At 36.8% G+C, this 23,313-nt stretch overlaps 1 pseudogene; it reads right to left on the minus strand.

Annotated features, from left to right (window-relative positions):
• The window catches only part of LOC103549062 (RNA-binding motif protein, X-linked 2 pseudogene), a 123,823-nt pseudogene extending 101,198 nt beyond the window's left edge, over positions 1-22,625 (minus strand).
• Positions 22,626-23,313: the final 688 nt, after the last annotated feature.

Genomic DNA, 23,313 nt, shown 5'->3' on the forward strand with positions numbered 1-23,313 from the left:
AAGGGGGACTCTAGAGGTAAAATGGCATAAAAGGAATTCTAGTACCTTATGCAAATATTCTCAATAAGGGCTCCTTCCGATTTGTTTTATAGAGTGATTCAGAACCTTGAAGGGGTGGCCAGACAGGCTAAAAGCTCTATGGAGAAAGCCATGGGAAAAAATGAGCAAATGTCTGCTTAGACCAGGGCCCTCTGCCCTTTATACTAAATCAGTAAGATAAGAACTTTACTGAGCTTGCAGCTTAGTGTCAAAGAAATCACCATCCGAGGCAGGGGATATAGCCCCAAGAGTCTTAGGAATAAGGTAAGACAGCACTCTCTCTTTGTTAGAAATTAAGAACCGCTTTCCCTCTATGGCAGCCAATCCCCAAAGTGGCTCCCAATGACTCCTGCCTTCTGTTATTCACACCCCTGTAAAGTTCCCTCCCACTTCATACCAGAGTTGGTGTGTATGACCAACAGAGTAACAGAAGTGATAGTGTGTCATTTCCAAGATTAGGTTATAAAACCCTATGGCTTCTGTCTTGGGCTCTCTCGCTTTTGAGTCACTCACTCTAGAGAAAGCCAGCTTCTATGTTGTGAGCTGCCCTACAGAGAGGTCAATATGACAGAGAACTGAGAGGCCTCTGACTAACAGCCAGGAAGGAGACGAGGCCCTCAATGCAATAGCCTGGGAGGAACTGAGGCCTGCCAAGAACCATGTGAGTGAGATCAGAAGCAGACTCGACTCTAGTCAAGAGACCGCAGCCCTGGCCAACAGCTTGACTGCAACTGCATGAGAGACCTTAAGCCAGAACTACCCAGCTAAACTATCCCAGATTCTGATTCACCAAATCTGCGAAATAATAAATATTTGTTGTTTTAAACTGCTAAGTTTTGGAGTAATTGTTACGTAGCAATAGATATTTAATATACCCTTACTGTTAAAGTTGTGTCCGTTGGATCTTATTCTTCAAAGGACAAAGGAAAAAAATGACATTTTTTACTTTGTTTTCTACTTATTTCTAATTATCCTTTAGCATTAAATTAATATCAATATTTTATCATGTATACCCCTCTAATTTCTAAAAGCACTAGAAATCTTAAATTAGATATACATACATTAGAATATAAGGGTCAATATCTATCAATATAAAATTTCCCTTTGTACAGCGGGAGGTTAAAATTCTATTTCTTGTGATATATAATTCACTATGCTGGCAAAGAATAATATAATATGAAATGGTAAGATTGTGTTCCCATTGCTTCTGTTAGATTAACACAACAGGCACCAAACTTTTCCAATTTTTAATAATTGTAATACAGGAAAATCTAGTGTAATATTTATATCATCACCATATGTTATTTGTCAGCATTATTTCAATACTAATCACATTGGTAACCTTCTAAAGCAAAAAGTTCTTATTAAACACATTTCATTGAGAGATCCTTATATAAAAGACAAAAAAAATAGTTTGAAAGTAAGATAGAAAATAAATGGCAAAATGAATATTTTTAGTTGTTAAAACAGTCTAAAATTTCAGTTATGGCTTTAGTAAAATCCAACCTGGATGTTACTAATATTTGAAAATTAAGCCTTATGTATATAGTACAATCTCATTTGAACGTATTTTTCTTCTGGCTATACTGACTTGATTAGCCAACTGTCAGATTTTATCAAATTGTTTGGCTAGTAGTAAAATAAAAGCTAACGTATACTGGATATTTAAAATATACCAAGTTTGTGCACATGACACACTTAAGCAAAGGTTTTATTATTATAAACTGGAGGAAGCTGAAGCTTTTAAAGTTATAACTAAATTGTCCACGGTTCTACTGTTAGCAAGTGGCAGAGGATTTATACCCAAATTGTCTTGTTCTAGAAGCCCTAGTTTTACCACTGCAATGTACTGGGGTCTTCTACCATATGCCTGAGAATCTGCTTCTCCATTCTTCTTTAATCATTCTTTCCTCTAAACTCCAACAGAATTAAATACAGTCTTTGCAGATAACATAGAACTTAAAATAATCCTGCTGTTGATAGCTTCACATATTGAATCCTTAATATGTTCATAATACTTAACATTTGATTTACAAGTATTTATTCAGTTAATCCTCACAATGATTATGATAAAATGCATAAGTCATAATAATAATGCCCATTTTACAGAGGTGGAAAATGAGGTACAGCCATCTTTTATTATTTAGTGTAGAAAGAAAGAAAAGGTTAAAAACATAAAAACCTGTGATTGAGCCCCAACTCTGCCATAAAGTCTTATCATATCTATGAATAGCTAAAATAACATAAAATTGCCTTGTTTATAAAGTCAGGTGGTTGAACAAGATAATTTTTTTCATTTTACTAGCCCATACAAATACGTCTTATCTAATTGTAAGCATCTTGAAACCTAGAGCTCTATTTCACATATCTATTTTCTCATGACCTGCAAACGCAGAAGCAGCTCAACTAATACTACAGAGTGGCCATGGACCCTAACTTAAAAGGGACAAAAACGCTAGCCTCCATATTAGAAGCTTGTATCAATCACGTCTCCTTTTCTGATGTTCTTGAACACGTGGATGTCTGCGACGATATCCAATTCCTATGAACAATATTTCTGTCACCATAGTAATTCACCTTCTTCACTGATTTATTGCTATATATAATATTAAGGTGTAAGAAATTTATTAAAAGTCTGTATGCTACTTAAGCAAGATTTTGGTTCCTAGGTACTTCATGATTTTCATAATTATTTCTCTAATTTTGTGCCAAAATCTGTTTTTTTAAAAACTGTCAAAGCCAAATTCTGGCTTCCAGGACAATCTATTATCTGACAGTTTTTTAGACCAGTTGATTAAGTGCTTTCTTAAACATCAAATAAACAATGTCATAAAATAAACTGCCGGTGTCAATCTGCCATATAATCTTGCCATAACAGTTAAGGGTAATCAGGAAGAAGCCCATCCTGCTAAATACTAACAGTTTTAGCACAACAAAGAATAGATTACTAGATACATGACACGAGCATGAATCTATATAATAGTCATTGAATATCTGGCAAGAGTGTCAAAAAGTCAAGGTGACCAAACATGACAAAGACCAATTATAGGTTTCAAATGAAAATTATATATAACAGAAGAAGTGAAAAATTATTTTTGTATGATTGTTCAGAGACTTATTGATCTAAGCCTTTCAAAGCCAAGTTCAAAGCATATTTCTCTGTCTACTATTATGACATACATTACTGAGTAATAATCAAGATTAAAGAAGGAAGATAAAAACATCTATCTTTATATAATGTCTTCAATAAGGGACTAATCTTAAAAATATGACAACAAATATTTAATAATTTTAGTAACAAACATAACAATAGTCTTTTTAAGTATCTGTTAAAAAGGTAATGAGAAGGCCAGCCCCACTGGCCTCATGGTTAAGTTCAGTGCCTTCTGCTTCAGGGGCCCAGGTTTGGTTCCCAGGTGCAGACCTATACCACTTGTCAGTGGCCATGCTATGGCAGTGGCCCACATACAAAATAAAGGAAGACTGGCAACAGATGTTAGCTCAGAGAGAATCTTCCTCAGCAAAAAGGAAAAAAACAGTAATGAGATAGTCACATTTAATATTTTCAATGAATATACAAGCTTATCATCCTTGTTTAAAAAATGCTCCCAAACATCTGCAAAATAAACAATATTTTAGTATATACCAAATGCCAAAAATTTTGCTAAGCATTTCACATGCATTATTTCATTTTACATGTACAGTAACCATATTAACTACTATTATAATTATCCCCATCTAACACATTTGAACCTTTGATAAACTGATTTTTATCAGTTCTCCAAAACTTTTTATATACTTTAGCTATGCCTGGGATGTCTTCTCCTCCACCAAACCTCATAACGTAAATACTTCCTTCCTTCCTGGTCCAATTCAAATGTCACTTCCTCCATGAATCTGACTTCCCACCACCTCCTGAAATCAGAAGTCTGAACTGTTTCCTCATAATTCCCATAACCCTTTGTACAGTTCCTGCTCTAAAATCCAAGAATCTGCCTCTTCCTATTAATATCTTCCTGCCTCTCATGGGAATAACAATTGATGGATGAATGAATGAATGGAGATCCCATGGTTCTTCTAAACAGGCACTTTACTGAGCACTTTCTAAAGTTAAACCCTTATAATAGATTAACATGTACCACACTTCTCTTTTTTGAACTTAAGCTATGTATTCATTTGAGTTAAGAAAAACCATACATGAGAAGTAGCTAATATAGCCTACAAAAAATTCCACTATAGAATTTTCCTAATATAGCTTAAAAGCAAGCCTCAAAATGATGAACCACATACACTAGAAAATTAACTGTCTACTTGAACAAAATCCAATATTCGATTAACAAAGACCAGAAAATCCACACACTCAACAATGTAAGCTCAATAATGTCCACCATCCAATAAAAAATTACTAGATATGTAAATAAGAAAAGATAAGAAGAAAATCAGTAAATAGGCACAGATCCCAAAATGAAAAAAAAAAAAATGGAATTAATGAAGACTCTAAAGCCATGATTCAAAAATATATTGAAGGATTTAAAGTAAAACGTACATATAAAAAGAAACAAATAGAGAATCTCAACAGAAAAATGGAAACTGTTCTATAGGATAGGTTTAGCAGATTAGACTCTGGTAGAGAAAAGATCAGGAAACTTAAAAGCAGGGCACAAGAAACTACCCAAAAGCAGCACTGGAATTACTAGAACTACCAGATGAAATTTTTTTAAACTGTGATTTACACGTTAGAGGATTCGTGTAAAAGGCAAAAAACAAGAACAAACAGATGGGGAATTTCAGCAGAAAAATGGAAATGATAAGAAAGAGTTGAAAGAAATGCTATAAATAAAAATCAATAGTAACAGTCATGAAGAATGACTGTGAGAGACTCATCTGTAGATTTGACATCGTCAAAAAAATCAATCTGAAGATAAGTCAATAGAAATTACCCAAGCTATAACACAAAGACTAAAAAGAGTGAAACAGAAAACTGAAACAGAATAGAGCATCAAAAAGCAGTAGAAAAATAGCAAATAATCTAACATAAGCATAACTAGAATCCCAGAAGGAAAACACAGAAAAAGGGGCAAGGGGAAAAAAGCCACACCTGGGCACATCAAATTCTAATGGCTGACCATCACAGACAAAAAGAAAATACTGAAGATGGCCAAAGGAAAAAAGACAAATTATATACAAAGAAACAAAAGTAAGAATTAGAGCAGACGTTTTGACAGACACTATGCAAGCCAGACTATGGAGTGACAGAAAGAAAATAACTGTGAAGCCAGAAAAACATGTTCATAAAAAATAACTTTCAAAAACAAAGGATAAATATTTTTTCAGGTTAAATACAATTGAGAGAATTCATTACCAACAGATCTGAACTACAAGAAATGTTAAAGAATTTCCTTAGGAAGAAGAAATACGACATGAGACAAAAACTTGAATCTACACAAAAAAATGAAGAGTTCTGGATACAGTTAAAACAAAAGTAAATATAAAAGACATTCCTTTCTTAATCACACTAAGAAGGATAACTGATTGTCTAAAGCAGTTGTCGTCAAACTTTTTCTTTAAAGGATCAGGTAGCAAATATCTTCAGCTTTGTGAGCCATAAGGTCTGTGTTGCAATTGCTCAACTATGCCCTTGTACCATGAAAGCAGCCATAAATTATACATAAATGAATGAGCATGACCGATTTGGGCCTAAGGGTTGTATTTTTCTAAGGCCTGAAAAATGTATGGCAACAATAGCAAAAAAAAAAATGGAGAGAGATGAATTGGACGTATACTGTTGTAAGTTTCTCACACTATATACGAAGTGGTCTAATATTACTTAAAGGTAACCTGTGATTAATCAAAGATGTATAATGTAAACCCCAGAGAAACACTAAAAATAACTTAGTAAGAGGTATAAATAATAAGCCAATAGTGAAGTTAAAACACCTTCATAATAAATAATTCAAAAGCAGGCAGAAAAAGGAAAAGTGGAAGAGAAAAACAAGTGGAACACAGAGAAAACAACTAGCAAGTTGGGCAGATTTTAATCAAACCACATAACAGTTACATTATGAGTAAATGATCTAAACATACTAATTAAAATATAGAAATGCTCAAACTGAATAATAAAGCAAGATCCAAATATATGCTATCTACAAGAAACCCACTTTATATATAAAGACATAGGTTAAAAGAAAAAGAATGGGGAAAACACACTGCGCAAACACAAATCAAAAGAAAGCTGGAGTGGCTATATTAATATCAAAGTAGATGTCAGAAGAAGGAATATTACCTGGGATGAGGGGGGAAATTACATAATGATAAAGGGTTACATTCACTAGGATATAAAAATCCTAAATGTGTATCCACTTAGCAACAGAGCTTCAAAATACATGAAGTAAAAATTTATAGAACTAAAGGAAAAAAAATACAAATCCACAACTACTGATGGAAATTTCAACACAGCTCTTTCAATAATCGATACAACAAGTAGACAGAAAATCAGTAAGGATCTAGAAGACCTCAGTAACAATATCAACTGATTTAACCCAACAAAAGCGAATTAAACATTCTTTTCAAGTGGACATGGAACATTGAGCAAAATAGACCATAATCTGTGCCATAAAACAAACTTAAACCAATTGAAAATAACCAATACCATACAAAGCGTCTTCTCCAGTCATAACAAAATTAAATTAGACATCAATAACAGAAAGATATCTATAAAACTCTCAAAAATCTGGAGATTAAACCACATACTTCTAAATATCCCATTGGTCAATGAGCAAGTTGAGAGGAAAATTAGAACATGTTTTAAATTGAATGGAAACAAAAATACAATGTATCCAAATGTATGGGAAGGTGCTAGGGCAATGCTTGAAGGGAAATATATAGTGCAAAACGCTTACACTAGAAAAAAAGGGAGTTTTAAATAAATCATCTAAGAACAATAACCCTAACACCTGTTCTCTCTTCTTTCCATCAGAGTGAATTAGCTTAAGGAAGATACATATGTCCAACAGAGGGATTTTCCAAATACACGCATGTGCATTTGAAGGCAGACATTATAATCAATTATGATGCATTCCTTCAACATCTGGTCACCAGCCAGGCATCCAATTTAGGAAATAACACTTTAAGCATTAAATGCAACTACTTTCAATAACATTTTGCCGCCTTCTTCCTTTGAAAGCAAAAATGTCTGCTTCAAAACTATAGTTTTGTAATTCAAAGAAAAGTTTATTGTTGACTATTTCTCTTACAGATGAAGATGAAAACAGACAAAACATACAGGAAGAAAAAATAATTAATACGTATATCATAAAATGATAAAGATATAGTCATAAATAATGTCTTGAATTTAGGGTGACAAACCATCACCAACCGGCCGAGATTAAAGGGAATCCGGAAACATGGGATTTTCAGTACTAAAACTCGGAAAGTCCTGGGGGACCCAAGCCAAATTATTTTTATTTTTAAGACATCTAAAAGAATAGCTGAATTAGGCATATATCTCCAATGAACCATAGGGATGTATTTTAACAATTTAAAAAATAAAATTATCAAATCCCTAAAAACAAAGTAATTCAGTATTTGTCTTAAAACACACGTTAAAGTGATCTTTGTTGTTTTCATGGACTCCAACTATGTGTTTGTTCATAAATCCACAAGGATGCCTCATCGCCTCAGCCCTGGGCCCACTGATCCTTTCTATACTGGCTTTGTGCATTTTCCATCTTTTCAGTTTGGTCTCTTTTTTGTTTTTCATAGCTACCACCACTTTATTTCTTGGCATTACTATCCAAGAGTGTTGACTTAAATATACTTGGAATCTCCAGTTCTGCTTGCCTCCATCTTCCCAAATGTGTTACAAAGTAACTGAGGCTAGCCCAGCTACTGACCAGCCTTTCCTTTTTTCTCCTTTTTAGACTGTGTAGCCAGTGCAGTAGTTCCCAAGGGGCATGTGAGTGCCTGTGTGGTAGTGTGTAAGAGTGTGTATGGGGTGGGCTTTGGTGGGGGTACCGCAACCACCAAAAGGGCTTCTATAAATGACACAGACTCCCACTCCCAAAGACCCTAGTTTGATTCCAAGAAAACTGAGGTGGGAAGTAGCAAAGAATAGTTTGACATCTCACAGTTGATTCTGGTATATCTATCCCTAACTCCCCAACTCTACCAACATACGCATGCGTGTGCACATGCACACACACACACACACACAGGCGCATCACTGGAATCCTGATACAAACCAACTATCTATTTCATTCCTGCTAGTAGGTTCTTCAAACTTCCTTCCTTCCCATCCTGCCTCCCTCCCATCCACTGCCTAAACACACACACACACACACACTCATACAGTTTCCATGAAGGCATTTCTCTCTGGGCAGAAAGATAATAGTGAATTAGCAGACAATTCAAACGAGGTAGGTTCATCTTAGAAGAGCTCTACCATCCAAGGGCCCCCCCTTGCATCTAACATAGCTCAGCAGAGAGATTATGCTATGTTAAGCCTATTATTAAGTCACAATAATCCTAAGAGATAATTACTGTTATCAGCATCACTTTATCGAAGGGAAAGTGAGTTACAGAGACAGAAAGTAGAAGAGCAGTTACCAGGGGCTGCGGGAAGGGGATAGTGAGAAGTTATTATTTCATGGGTACAGAGTTTCCATTTGGGATGATGAAAAGGTCCAGCAGTTGGATAGTGGTCATGGTTGCACAACAATGTGAATGCATTAATACCACTGAACTGCATACTTAACACAGTTAAAGAAATAATAGTATTGAATGCAAACAATTATTTCAAATCTTAGTTTGGTATCATATTTTTCAAAGCAGAACATATGCACTATTAGAAACATCCTCCAATTTAAAAACATTCTACAAGTCAATTCTACCCACCACAAACATTTATTCCCAGGTAATCGGAAAAAGGTAGTATGCATAATGGTCAACAGGACTGACTCAGTAGTCAGACTACCCGGACTGACTGTTCACTTCACTGCTTTCCAGCCGTGAGGCTTGACAAGCTTCCTAATTTCTCAGTACCTCACTTTTCCCATCTATAAAGTGAGGCTGATAACAGTAATTACCTCTCAGGATCACTGTGAGTTAATACATGAGTTAACATATATAAAGCACTTTGAACAGTTCCTGGCACACAGCAAACATTCAATAAATGTTGGCCAATATGTTTTGTAATGGTGTAACAAAGAAGTTAAGCTTTGTTACTATGTGAAATATTTATATGCTGATAAAGTATGGATGTTATTTTTAAAATACCATGCAAGAAAAAATGTTGATAACCAGGAAAGAGAATATGCTAAAATAATTTGCAAAACAAAAAAGCTAAATAGAACTATGCCAGTTGTGTATGTTTAAAGTTTTATAGGTCATTTATTTTTCCATTGTACACTGATTCTATAACTTAGGAATACTGTTTATGTATGTAAGTCTTCTAAACAGCAGGCCATGTAGGATAACAAACAGCCTTTGCCACTTTTCATTTGCAGACCATTAGTGGGCAACAACTTTAACTGTTATTTATTTATGTTTAAAATTTAATGAAGATATGAATAATTCTAAATTTTTGCTATTTATACAATAAGGGAATACTAAGCTTGCAATGGTACCTAGCCATTCATTTTCTAGAAGTATAGCAAATGGAATTCATCACAGAAAATATTTATTAAAAACGTGAATGCGCATGAATAATAAATATCAGGAGTGGCCACTACCTATTCAAACCACCACTTATCACAAAGAAGGAAATACTATGCTAGAGTCACTATTTCTCTTTTCATAAATCTTATTCAGGGGTCCAGCCTTCCTGTGAACTGACACTAATTGTTTACTGTCTATATCAAAATTTTCTCCAACTGTTGACAAACCAATCACAAGGGTACACAGCAGGGGATGGGACCAATTCTTCTACTAATCTTTTAGGCAATTTCTCCTACACATCTTGGCAGGAAGCCTGTAACAGTTTGAACAGAGTTGTGCACAATATGTGCAGCACAGCCAAAGCTCATTAAGCGCCTTTGTCTCATGCATCTTGTGAAACACAATATTGCACCCCTGATGAGTAACGCCTCCAAATGTTATGTTAACATTAAGATCACCAGAAACCATTAATTTACTAGTCAAAGTACATTTCTCAGCAGCATTGAGACAATGTTCTAGGGAATCATCTGCCTATCACCAAATATATATGAAATTTTAATAATTGTTTTCCCAGTCCTTCAGACACAGGTTAAGAAAGTGTTCTAGAATATGCTTAATGACTAATTTGTTACACGGTGAGACTTTAAACTTTAATTTAAATGTAACATATTTTATACATTTTTTCCAGGTATGAACAGGGTCTTCATAGCACTCCGGCTTTATTGAAAGACCACTTTCTTTCCGAAAATTAAGGAAAGTCTTCAATTTTCAGTTCCACTTTCTATTTATTTATGTCTACAGCCAGGTCCCCATTTTACTTTGCCTTCAGTGCTATCATTCGCCATCTGTATTTTCCCACGTTAAAGTCTACTCCTAGAATGTCTTTATTATCCCAAATAAAGCCTCCTGTTAGCTCTTTCCCTCTCTTTCCAACGCCTCTTGAAAATGCACCCCATCAATGGATTCTCTCTGATTAGCAAGAAGGCAAAGTGAGCTCCTTTGACCCTCTTTGTTAAACATTCTCAATTGATTCTCAGTATCACAAAATGCAGTTATCGCTTTCCTGTTCCACATATAAATATACTCACTATTTAAACTTACATTTTAAAATTACACTTTTTTTCCATCCTAGCTCATAAACCAAAAGCTATCAGGTTCTTTGCTGACTTTGTGTAGAATCTAGATCATCACCATATACCAAGCAGCATTTAACAAGCAACGCGCAAATCATTCATTACCTACAAAATTTGAAAACATAAATAACCCACCTAAACGAAATACTAAAAAATTATATTCCTCAACATCAGTGATTTCTTCAACTCAATGATCTAACTTCCTCATTGGCTACCTTTACCTGAGAAACATGCCTGATTGACAGGTGAGCAATTCTTTATCTTTCAATGACAAAATCAAATAAACTACATGACAACCTGAGCAATAAGGCAAAAATTGATCTTTAAAGCTGACCAAAACACCAAATCAACAAAAAAATAGATCAATTTAGTCATTAACTGTGGACAAGGCCATCACATGCAGGTCAAAATTCAACTGCATTTGATGCAACAATCAAGAGGTCATTTTTTCCTTTTGCCATTTGCTAAATTCTATTTCCCCAGGCTCCTTTGACTCAATTTTTAAAAATATTTTAAGGCAATGACAATGATAACACAGCATTTATTGATTTGTAAAATAATTCTGATTTAGAAAATAGTTATAACATGGCACATTTTTACTAGCTTTGTTTCTAAGACAGTGGACTAAGCCATGAAAGCACATTTTACAAGCATAAAATCTTCATATTTTGAGCATCACCACAAAAGAAAATACTGCCTCCGGATTTGCTGATAGACAGTATTAAAGAAGAAGGCAAATAAAATGATTGGCACAGCAGCTAAGCTCATAGAATTCAATAGAATCCATAAGAATGATAGGTCACGTGCCACAATGGTTATTTTTGAAGAGCTGAACATGGCAATATTCTAAGATCAGCCTTATTCAGATTTTGTGACTGATCATTCAGAAAACGTCAGGCCAGAAACAAATGAAGGCTTGAAACAACTTCTCAAAAGTTAGGTGCTCCGGAAATTTTGTAGCAACTGCAACTTTTTTTACTAAAAAGATGTTTTCAAAGCCTCGATAAAGAAGGATTAAAATATTTGGAAGTTCAAATGAATGTTTGCCCCCCGAAAAAACACAGTTAGACAAAACAATCAAATAAAAACCTGGAGAAAAGACATCATGGCATGAAGCTAAAACATGATGATGAGGGTTGATTCTGAAGCCGGACTGCCTGGGGTCAAATTCTAGCTCTAGCACTTTCTAGCTGGTGATGAGGGGAAGTTTCTTAACAGTCTTGCCTCCTTTCTCTCAAGTGACAAATAGCGATAATAGTACATACCTCAAAGGCTTCTATGTTAACATAGATACAGCTCTTAGAACAGGTCTGGGCACAAAGGAAGTACCATACACGTGATGACGATGATGAAGATGAGCCACAGCTTTCACGTCACTAGTGCATTTTCTACAGCCATCACCAGATTAGCTGAGGTTCTTTTGGCTTAAGTTTAAGATGAGTAGCTGCTTATTTTCCATATTCCTAAGGGGATGACACCTATTCCAGTGAAGCATTCTTTTTAGAGGAGCAGTTCAAACTCCCCACTGTGATGAATCCTCCAGGGGTGAATAATGGTCTTTGACTGAAAATTGAAGTTAAACAAAGAAACTTCAAAATATTAAAAGTACTATGATTATGTTTGAACATTAAAATAACTGCAAAAGATAAGGATGGCATTTTCTAATATGGCAATTATTGTCTGAAATGAGAGCCAATTAAAGGTCACAGGAACCTATAAAAGGCTATGAGTATTCTATTATACATCACTAATTTGGGTGAATAGCGATGGCAGTATTTGTATGCATATTGTGCAAAGAGAACATATTGCAAATATATTTCTATAGCTGTGTTACCCATTTTACTGTTGCATGTCTAATGAACAAGAGTTCCAGTCTTTATTATTAGCATTTGCTTTACAAAGGAATTGTCAATAAAGGAAATGGGAGATCCCAGAAGTTATCCACGCTACTAATCAGCTCATTTGCTACTGACACATGGATTAAAAAATTGCCCAACGTGGAATCAGAGGCCTGTATTATAGTGTTTTAAACTCTCCAAGCATGGGACATAAAATGGTCGACTAGCAGTATCCTGGCAATGAATGTATTCTGAACAAGAAAACATTTCAAAATCATTTTTGCTACGTCCTAATGTTTCAAGCACTTTGCCCAAATACTCCTACCGTGTAAGTACTCTCCCACTGGGATGGACTGGTCAAGGACATTTCAAAATGGTCACATCATTTTAAGGAACACATTCCTGTCGGTCCTTAATCTTACAAGGTTTGCTTTCAAAGATCTTTGACAACAGGTGTTAATAAGGTAGTTATTACGACAATTGGCTATGTTTATACATATTTAATACTAAGTATTAGAGAATACAGGATGACAAATGGAGCACACTATCATCATTGTTAATTTTCAATTCTTTTCTGGAGGATCTATTGCCATTAAAGAAGATGACTGTCGTTGGCAAAAATCACAATGCCCTCTAGCACCACTTCTGCCGCAGCATTCTAGAAATACCACAGGCTGCCAGCCTCCTGGGGATGAAGACAGTTTTGCAAACATGGAGGAGTGCTTCACTTGGGGCCTCCGCACTTAACAGTCCCCAACAGAACTACTTCTGCACTGAGTATTTCTGAAGCTATTCTACTTTGAAATGATTTCTCTGACTAAAATTTATGTTGAAAAAATCACAAAGACAAAAAAAAAAATGTTATCTATTCCCATAACACACTATTTAACAGCACTTTCTCCAGGGGACTGGCCAATTATTTTTCCTTACAGAACATTCTTCTTACGGAAAACTATTTTATTTTACAAAAACTATTCATTTTACAAATGAATTATGACAGGGTTTCTGAGAAGATGCTGTTACCTACATGAGGATGACTGTTTCAGATTTTACAGGGATTCCGGAATCTTACTTTGAAGAGAAACTCAACAGAAGAGGACATTTTGGCCGGGATCACTGTAGCTAAATGGAAAACTGAAGCAATTGTCTCCTACAGACATCCTTTACAAGAAACCACCTTTAGTCAATTCTCCAGACGACGTATATAAAAATGATTTTTGGAGCCTGATTCAACTGGAAAACCCTCAACTTGTCTTCAGCTATTTGATTATATAGACTTGACCTTAGACACCATAACAGAAATACAGACCAGGCTGATGAAACCAAATCAACACATGACCATCTAGTGTTTCCAATTCTAATGATTACTTGAGTAACTAGATTTTACTTCGCTTTCTCTGTTGATAAGAACAATAATTATTAATGATGCATTAATAAAATAACTTTGAAATCACGTATCTGACAGTTTAAGGTAAAGTTTATGCTATGTAAGTTAAAATTTTACTGCCTTTTTAATAATTTGTAAATCATGTTGACATTTTTAAGAAAAATGTCCATATTATCCAGGTCCAAATTTTACTGCTTTATTATTTCTATTATGTATTTTGGAAATGGAAATCTTTTGACCTTAAAATAACCAAGTAATAAAATAAAGTAGTAAAAGAAATTGAAAAGCCATGCATCTAACTCTTTATTTTAGACCATTAAGATGAAAGTCAGGAAAAAAAAATTGATGACTTCCATTCATAACCAATAGAAAAAGGAAGAAAATTCCTCTTTATCCTGAAAGTGCATAGCTAGATCATTATGAACAAAAATGGATTAACCTCTGGTTGATCAATATAATGGGTAGTTACTGTTGTACTGATATTTTTAATAGGTTAACCTAAAAGGCACTACCTTTCTTTATCTGTTTTATGTGAGAAATTACTTGGCTATGTACTCAACTTATTTCCCAAAAGAGTGCTTATTATTTTGGGAACACCAGATTACAAACACCATACCATAAAGAAAAGTAGGAAAAGATAACGTCCCCCACCTTTGAAATCTCAATAACATGTTAATGTTAACAAAGATCTGCTCTTTCCTATTATCAGTGGTAAAACAAATATTGAAAACTTTTGTTTGACAGAAATCCAACAAGAAGCTGAAGTAACATGCCAGAAATGTGTCAAAAACATCGTGGAAAGAAAATGACAATGAAAAATGTGGGAACCCTTTGCACAATAAATTCCTAGAATTTTAAAGAAGGCTTTGTTACTGGTACTCACACAATATTTCAACAATAACCATGCTGTCTGCTAATCGTTAGTTAGTAACTAAAAATTGCTAGAGACAAAAACAATGTCCATTCCTATGAAAATATTCAGTTAAGGAGTTTAAAAGTATAAGAGCTTTATTCTTTTTTTTTTCACATCAAGGTTTTTTGTTGTTATTTATTTTTTTATTGAGGACGCTGGTTTATAACATTATATAAATTATATAAATTTCAGGTGTACATCATTATATTTTGATTTCTGTGTAGACTCTATCATGTTCACCACCCAAAGACTACTTAGCATCTGTCACCATACACATGTGCCCTATCACCCCTTTTGCCCTCCTCCCTCTGCCCTTCCCCTCTGGTAATAGAAGAATGGATAAAGAAAGTGTAGTATCTATACACAGTGGAACACTCCTCGTCTATACAAAAGATGAAATCTTGCCATTTGCGACAACATGGATGGACCTTGAGGGTGTCATGCTAAGCAAAGTAAGTCAGACGGAGAAAGTCAAATACCATATGATTTCAGTCACGAGTGGAAGATAAAAACAATAGACCTCTTTCTTAATATTACTTATTACATATTCAATGAAATAGAAATACTAATAAAAAATAGGATACTAATCCTGAGAAGTAACTACCTAAAATACAAAAATACCACACCCAAATCTATTTCTGCTCTGTGCTCTTATTCCTCCATCTTGGTTCCCTGTACAAGTCCAATCTATTTGCAAGCTTATCTACACGTATCAAACTTTGCAGGGTTTAAATATGAAATGGTACTGTGAAACTTATCCTGTTTCTCAAGCTTTTCCTACTAGCAAACCTGGCTCCCAGCAGACCCAAAGGCCAGCGCTGTCAGAGGATTCTCTAGGCCTACCCTCTTCTAAAGCCGTCTCACTGGCGTGAACAAGCCACCAAAGAAAGGTTGCATGCCTGAAATATTGCTTAGCCTTTGTATTGGACTACATGGCATTGTCGCTATCTATCAGAGATGCAGTCCACCTGTATTTCACCTGCATTGCTTTCCATTATTACCTCTATCACATGCTGTTCCTTTCAAACTTCTGTATGTAGGGGGAAATCTGAAGTCCTCAGCCACTGAGCAGACCAAACTCCTAAGCTCAATATATTTTTATCTTCTACATATTTATGGTCAAAGACTGACCTTCAGTGAAAGAGTAAAAGAATCAAATAAGCCAAAGCAACAGAAAATATACTGCAGTTCAACTTAAGCTTTAGTTCAGAAAGCCAAGGAGACTGTCACTTAAGAGAGAACTTCTGCCTCTCAACAAATCAAAGCGTATTTTCTCTTACTAGTTCCTTAACTGATGTGAAAGGATAATTTGGATATTTTTCTTTTTTCCCTGGGAAAGATTTGCCCTGAGCTATTGCAATCTTCCTCTCTCTTTTTTTTTTCCCTACCCAAAGCCCCAGTACATAGTCATACATTCTAGTAGTAGGACCTGCTACTTCTTCTATGTAAGCCACCACCACAGCATGGCTGCTGATAGATGAGTAATGTGGTTCCATACCCGGGCCGCTGAAGCAGAGTGTGCCAAACTTTAACCACTAGGCCATCAGAGCTGGCTCTGCATCATTTCTTGAACATCCTAAAACAACTAGCAAATTGAGTCAATCAGCTATAAGGGGTAAAACAAGCATTAACGTAATTGATATTAATCAAATCCACAGCAATTACGTAAATGTAGCTTCAAATGTTATGTCATTTTATTTGCTACTGGTGCTTTAAGAGAACCTATGAATTTCCAAACTCAAAGGCACTAGGAATACCTGAAAGGTGTTGACATGGCCATCAGCTACGTTCCCAGCTGACTTAGGTATCACAGGCTAAAAGCCACTCTTGCCACATCTCTCAAATAAAGCTGTGGTTGACTCCATCCTAGTCCTCTGGTTAAGCCCAATTAGATAAACAAGCATAATTTATCCCTCATTTACATTAACAGCTGATGAACTGAGATTCCTTATTTGCACATGGGGCACGAGAGGAAAGCAAGCACTGAATTGTCCTTCAGAAGGTGCGGCCCTGAAATCTATTTTTGTAGATCGACTCTTTGAGATGCCTTCTGGATAAGGGCTCAGATTATTAAACCAAAAATGCAATAGTCTATGGCAAAGAAAGAGTTTGACTGTGAATGAGACAAAACAAAAATCTCTGAGGGTTAAGGGAATGCTTTAAAATTGGAATAAGAAAACTGTCTATGTGTCACATATTATAAAAACATAACTTCAGAATCATCCATCTCTGTTTCTGGTTTTGAAATTTTAAGTCTTAGTCAAAAACTATTGCTTAGTCACATCTTTCTCTCTTTCTATCACAGAGATATATCTCAAGTGATGTAACAAGATGAAGGCTGCTGAGGCAGCCGCTCAAACTAACAGGTCTCTAAAAAGCAATAGCTTCAGCTGAATCAAGTCTTCCCTGCGGGGCCATATTCAGACACATGAGCCAAACTCAGATCATGTGTCTTCTTCCTCTTGTACAAATGAAACGCAAAAACAATGGGGGGAAAAAGACGGTAAAATTACCATTAGGCCTGTCAAGGCAAATTAATTATTCCAGCACAAATTACTGAATTTTATGTAAGGGATTCACCCAAAAATATATATTCCTATAAAGCGATCATCTTTGATAACAGATATTGCTATTTAACTTATGGCTTATCTTCAATTTAGAATCTACGGCTATTTAATGTCACACGTTTTAGACAATAAATGGACTCACATATAAACACAAAGCATCAAAAATATAACCAGCTTGCTCTTCCAATGAGAGGCGGCTCCATTGTGAGGCCATCTAGGTACCCACCAAGGACCCCACAGATGAAGTTTCAAATGATACAGTCAATTTCACTCCCACTTTGCAGAATTAAGAATAAAATTTAGCTTTCCCAACATTTGATACAAGTATTTTGCTTCCTTCTATTAGAATTTTAAATAACAAGATAAACAAGTATACCAGCTAAGCAAGTGTATTATGAAGTCAAGAAATGACTTTTGCTGGGAGTCCCACTAACCCTAGAACCATCTTTATTTCAAATGGATAGTATTTTAGAAAAATGATTAGCCTCAAACCAAATGGCTAGTATATCTAGGCATATTCGCCACGGCTATGAAGTTCAGTTGAGAATCCTGTCATTTTATTTCACTCACCAAATTCTTTATGACTGAATCTGTTCTCTAATATCATAAGTATAAATGATGCTAAATGGCTTGGAAAAACCAAAAAGCCAAAAACACTCATATCCTTTGAGCCGATGATCCAGTTCCCAAGAATTTATCCTATGGAAATAACATAAAAAATAACAGCACCACAGGACCGAGCTGGTGGCATAGTAGTTAAGTTCGCACACTCCACTTCAGCATCCTGGGGTTCATTGGTTCAGATCCCAGGCATGGACCTACACACAGCTCATCAAGCCATGCTGTGGCGGTATCCCACATATTAAAAAGAGGAAGATTGGCACAGATGTTAGCTCAGGGACAATCTTCCTCAAGCAAAAAGAGGAAGATTGGCACACATGTTACCTCTGGGCCAATCTTCCTCACCAAAAAGTAAATAAAATAATAGCATCAAAATAAGTATATGCACAAACATGCTCAATACATTGCTATTTTAAGGGAAAGATACTTCTATATGTTTGCTAAATTATTCTATATTCATTACATGAAATATTGTGCAACCACTCAAATTATGGAAAGGTGTATTTTGTTATATGTAATAAGCAGAAGACAATAGTTGAAGTTGCCGTTCATGTATGCTCACCTCTCAGTGCTATCTGGTGTGCTCCCTCACCTTTCTTGTGAACTGCTTGAATTCTTGTTAAATTCTGTGCCACTGTCAACCTATTACTTGGGTTGACTTCAACAAGATGCAAAATGAACTCAACCTTTTCTGTCATCACCCTCCATTTCTCCACTCCCTCCTTACCACATAGATTTTGCTCCTCTTCCTGTATTGCTTAGTCAGAACTTTGGGGGGGGGTCTTCCCTTTCCCTCTAAAATTCTCTCTTAAATATGTTGGAATCCTGAGTTCATCTCTATCTCCTGCACCAAGCCGCCTTAGTTCAGGCCCTCAAGATCTCTTTCCTAAACTTCTGCAATTGCTTCCCTGCTCACCACTCTACTCCCAGTTCCTTCTGAGCCTAATTCATCCTCTACCTTCTCACCACGTGCTCTTTCAAAAATGTATTTCTCATCATATCCCTTTCTCTTTAAAATCGTTGACTCCTTCAAATTAAGCTCAGCTCAAACAGTCTATATGGCATGCAAGAACTTGCTTGCATCTCTCCTGTTCTCAACATCCTCATTTCTCATTGTTACGTACCATACCCCAGGCTCCCTCTTACACTGAACTACTTTTGCCTCCCATAGCTTCTGCACATGTTGGAATCCCTGCCTGCAAGGTCTTTGCTCACCTCACTCGCCCCACTGACTCTCCTGTGGCCCTTTTACAATTCTAGAGCACTCTTCACATTGTTCTAATTTAACTGTGTACATATGCATCTCTTCCACTACATTATGACCTCCTTTGGTCAGGCATTGTGCCATATTCATTTTTATATCCCCAACTATATTACAGCACCTGATATTTAATAGAAACTTAAGAAATATTTCTTGAATGAATGAACAAATAAATGGATAAATGAAGAACATGCAACTATGTAAATATGCATATATGTGGGCAAAGACTGGAAGTACATGTGGGAAAATGAAAAGTTAAGTTCTGGTAACTGGATTAAAAACATTTTTTCTAATGCTGATTGGCAATACTCTCATTGCTTATAGTACTGGTAACTTCTGTACATAGTAATGCAAAATTAGTAGCTTTTCTGAGAAATTTTCTACGCCAAATATATTTTCTGTATAAAGAACAATTGGCCCATAGTCACAATAATCAAAATTATTCAAGATATTAGAATCTTAGGAAGTTTTTTCCTTATGTAAAATGCACAGGCAATTTCCAAAAGGATGGCTTAAGATTTGCATCCTAGGTAGCAACCTCTGCAAGTTCATATATGCAGTTGCGCCCATATGCAGAATATGAACTTGCAAATGGGAATGAAACACTCATCAATCAAACATCAAATACTAACAAAATGCAGGAAACACTCTGCATTTCCAATTAGGCTATATCGCTTTACATATCCCAAGCTCCTAGCAGATCGAACAATTTCTTGTGAGAAACAATAAAATACTAAGCTTTCCTTGGTTTTTATATATATGAAGTAGAGCTAAATAGCAATCATGTCAGCTATTGTAGCTAAAGTTACAACGACAAAAAAAAAAAAAAACTTCCATTGCTATTGATACATAAAATCATACGGGAGCAGGAACCTAAATATCTTAAGTATATTTTACTGCTTACTAGAAAAAACATGATTGCAGTAAGTTCCCTCTAGCTGGCTGAAATTCTCCCATCTTAGCCTGAGAAGCTTAGAATGACAGACTATAGAGATCACATGGTTGAGTGCTTCTAACATTTTGCACATTCCACTACAGAGAAAGTGGTAACATTTAAGCAGGACACTATGGATGGGGAGGTACTACATGGTGAACCACTATAAGGCACTACTCGTAAAATCTTAGGCATCAAAATCTCGAGGAAATTACAAAAGGAGCCACACAAATCCTGTAACATAATTTCAACTGTTGTAAAATTTTGAGTAGTTGTAGGAAAAACAGACTTGTTCAAATCTTAAGGAAATTCTGTCCCAGATACTTTATTTACAGAAATTATCAAATTAATAACAAGTTGCAGCCCATAGCATTTTAAGTGTCACGTTTCATTTCAGAATAGGAGGATCTAAGCAGGCTGCAGCCTTGGTCCGGGACTGGTCTGCCTGTGGTCACTGGGATTGGAGAACTGTGTGGCTCTGCCTTTAGATCCGCTACAAGATGTCTGAGCTTCAGCCTCTGTCCTTGTCCCCCCTCTCCTCCTCTTTCCTCCTCCTGCCTCTGATAAAGCGCTGGGCTCAAAACCTGGATTCTCCTTCCTCAGCCCCCTCTCCAGACCCCTCCACACCCTGAGGAAGCTGTCTCCGCCTCAGGGCAGCTGGGTCAGGTTTCTGGCCCTCTCTAGACCCTAACTTTACCTGGGTTTGTTTATCGGAGCCTGGGGCGTCCCTCTCCATTTCAGTCTGGCCTCCGGCTGGCAGGGACGAGGGCTGCTCTGACTGTCCCTCTTCCTCTTTAACTAATACAACAGTCTTCTCTTCGGTCTTTTTTCTTGTCTGTTTTTCTTGTTTGTGCTGTGCTGAGAGGGCTTCGTCTTCAGAGCCCTCAGATGAACTGGATGAGGGGTCTCAGCCCCGCAGCCCTTCGCCCAGAGCTCTCTGGTGGCGTCATCCACATCCTGTGAGGCCCGAGGGGGGCGGGAGCGGGATACGTGGTCCACTCGGATAGCTCTTCCCTTGATCTTGACGCCATTAAGACTGTCAACGGCCAAAACTGTACTCCTCTGGTCTTCATAACAGAGAAAGCAGAATCCTTTAGACTTCCCTGTCTTCCCGGCCCGCACGAGATTAACGTTAACAATCTCCCCGTACAGGGAGAACACGCAGAGGACGTCTCCTTCCGTCAGCTCATAAGGAAACGCTCCCAGGAAGACCCAGGCGCTGTCCTTCTACACTGAGCGCCAGTTCGCCTTCGCAGCCATGGCCGTGTCGGCCTCCCACTCACTCAGCTGGCTAACCAGCTTCACCGTGGCTAACCGGTTTATCTTTGAGGGCTGCGGGGCTGCACAATGGCAGCCCCCTGGCTGCACAACACCCACTTCCGGAGGACCCAGGAAGCCGCTGCTTCCGGGAGGCCTTCTGGGCACGTGCCCCGTTCCTGCCCCACCCTCGCCGAATACACTCAGCGGCGGTTTGATTTTCAACTTTTTTACAGTGCAGCGTTCACCGTGCAGAAGTGTGCTACTGCTCTCTAGTTTGAAAGCTCTAATCTATTTTAGTTTCGAAATGGGATGAATAGGTTGAAAAAAAAGGCTTGTGCTCTGAAATGATGTCTGATCAGGGAAGTTGTTAACTGTTGTGTTTTTCTCCCTATAATAAATCCTTTGGGGAGCCTACAATGTGCTAGTTTCACTTTGGCCAAATTATGCAGACTAAATATTTGATATGTTACAAGGCGGGAACTTAGGCAGAGCTTTACTTAATATGTGCTCGTTGTATTAGGGTTCTGCAGAGAAACAGAACCAATAGGATGTAGATAGATGATCGATAAAAATATATATATATATATATATATATATATATATATATATATATATATATCACACAGATTTATTATAAGGAATTCACTCATGAGATTACAGAAGCTGAGAAGTCCCAAGATCTGCACTTGGCAAGCTGGAGACCCAGGACAGCTGACGGGGTAGTTGACAGTGTAGTTCCAGTCTAAAGGCTGGCAGGCTCAACAGCCAAGAAGAGCTGATGTTTTAGTTTAAGTCAAAGGCCAGGAAAGACTGAAGTCTCAGCTCAAAGCAGTCAAGCAGGAGGCGTTTCCTCTTACTCAAGGGAGGGTCAGCCTTTTTGTTCTATTCAGGCTATCAGCTGGTTGGATGAAGGCCACCCACCTTAGGCAGTCTGCTTTACTCTGTCTACCAATTCAAATGTTACTTTCATCCAAAAACACCGCCACAGACACACCCAGAATAATGTTTGACCTCGCATCTGAGCACCTCATAGCCTAGTCACGTTGACATATAAAATGAACCATGGAATGTGGATTTGAGAGAACCTATCCTACCACCTTCTCATTTTGGACATTTTGAATAAATCTTTCTCCATATATAAAAGTAAAAAATTGTTTAAAAAAATAAAGTTAACCATCATACCCATCATATTTCCAGATTGAATTAGCCCCCAAACCAGTGATAGTTCTGCTGGACCTTTTCATACTTATTTCATTGATGTAGAGAGTGATCCTTTTCTCTCAAAGATGCAGTTCTCAGGGTGAATGCAGTGCACATGTGTGTACTGCCTAAAATGGCAATGAGTAACCAATACCTACTAACATATGCAATGGCTTGAGTGTGCAGCTCTAGTGGCATTTTCCAGAGCTTTACTTTGATTTGATTTCTCAGAATAAGCCACCCAATTTCTGTCAAACCACTACTCCTTCTGTAACCCACAAGTCTATAAGAGCTGTGATTTTTTTCCCCCAAAGTTGTGCCTCATTGGGTATATCAGGTCATATGATGGTAGTCCCACTTAAAAACTCCATTAAATAGTCACTTAGGCACAATGCTCACACTCAACCCAGTCATATGTCCAATCTATTAGATTTGAAACTCAGGAAATAATTGCACACTTGTCATCCTGCCTCTGCCGTTCCATGTCTGTCATCATTGCTGGCACA

This window comes from Equus przewalskii, chromosome 27 (assembly GCF_037783145.1).
Source record: "Equus przewalskii isolate Varuska chromosome 27, EquPr2, whole genome shotgun sequence".
Lineage (NCBI taxonomy): Eukaryota > Metazoa > Chordata > Mammalia > Perissodactyla > Equidae > Equus > Equus przewalskii.